This window comes from Phaethon lepturus, unplaced genomic scaffold (assembly GCF_000687285.1).
Source record: "Phaethon lepturus isolate BGI_N335 unplaced genomic scaffold, ASM68728v1 scaffold12972, whole genome shotgun sequence".
Classification (NCBI taxonomy): Eukaryota; Metazoa; Chordata; class Aves; order Phaethontiformes; family Phaethontidae; genus Phaethon; species Phaethon lepturus.
This window is the reverse complement of record NW_010525604.1, coordinates 6,449-7,705: the sequence shown is the minus strand read 5'-3', so window position 1 is coordinate 7,705 and position 1,257 is coordinate 6,449.

The following is a 1,257-nucleotide window of genomic DNA, read 5'->3' as shown; positions in this document are numbered from 1 at the left end:
AAGCTGAATTTTGACACCCAAAGTGCAAACATTTAAAAAAAATCTCCCATGCTACTCTGCTGCCTCTTCTAGCTGTGGTTTGTAAGAAACCGTTAACGTACATTTTAATTCCAAGAAAAAAAAAACCCTTGGAATTCCAAGAAAAATCTTGGAAAACTGTGAATGACATTCTCCTTTTAGAAAAAAAAATGCCTCTGCCCTGGAGAAGGGTTGTAGGTTAAGAAAGCATTTTCTTGTTAGTTTAAACGCCTTCCAAATGATGTGTCGCTTTTGTGGGACTCCTTTTTAGTTGCTTAACTCTGCAACACCTTGAAACAGGAACTGAATTGCCTTGTTCACAGCTATCAATTCCCTGAGGTGGTGGAAAAGTAAGTGTTGTGACAATGATGCTAAACCCCTTTTGTGGATCTGTTCCATAGTAAATAATCCTGTTTATGATGCAGAACATTGTACAGAGAATCCTAATCTTTCTCCAATTCTTTTCAACCTTCTGGCATATGATCTAATTCTGTAAGTAGATAAATGTTTGTTCTTGCCCCTTGAGGCAGCTTTCCTACAATTCTTTATTCTAGAAAGCTGTATGCCTTCCTTTTATGCTTAACACCTAGGTGTAATCTGAAATGCCCAACAGATTCTTTAGCTGGGTCATTCTGTTCCTTTATAACCTGTTTCAGGTTTTTTTGTGCTCAGGAGAATTGAATTTTTATTTCAAAAAATTTTGGGAGAGGGGAGGTGGTTGAAAAATATGATGCTGTATCCTCCTGCCAGAATTTGAGTCAAATCAGTGGTTAAAAAAATCAGTTCTTTCCAAGCTCTTGATGCAGGCTGGTAGGCCATCAATGAAACCTTTCATTTTTAACAGATTTTTAAAACGTAAGGAGGGCTTATAAACTTATTTTGCAGCAGCAGTATATGTCCTTCGTGTTATTTAAAATTCAGTCTAAATAGGGACCAGAGTCTGTATTCATCAGAGCAGTCTTTCAGTCTGATAAGGGTATATGCAAGTCCTTTAACTGAAACAGAGTGGTTTAAATCCATGCTAAAAATAAAGCATGCCTGCACATTTTTTAGTGAATCATGTGGTTTGCTGTGAGATAACCCCAGTATATTTTTATCACTGCTATGCAAGTGTGCAGTAGTAGGTAGAAGAGCTCAAAACTGTTATTCCTTTCATTCCCAGCCAGATGCAAACTTATCCTCTCACCTGAAGATGATTTCAGTTGTGCTTTTTTATAGACTAAATTAGTCACAAATCTC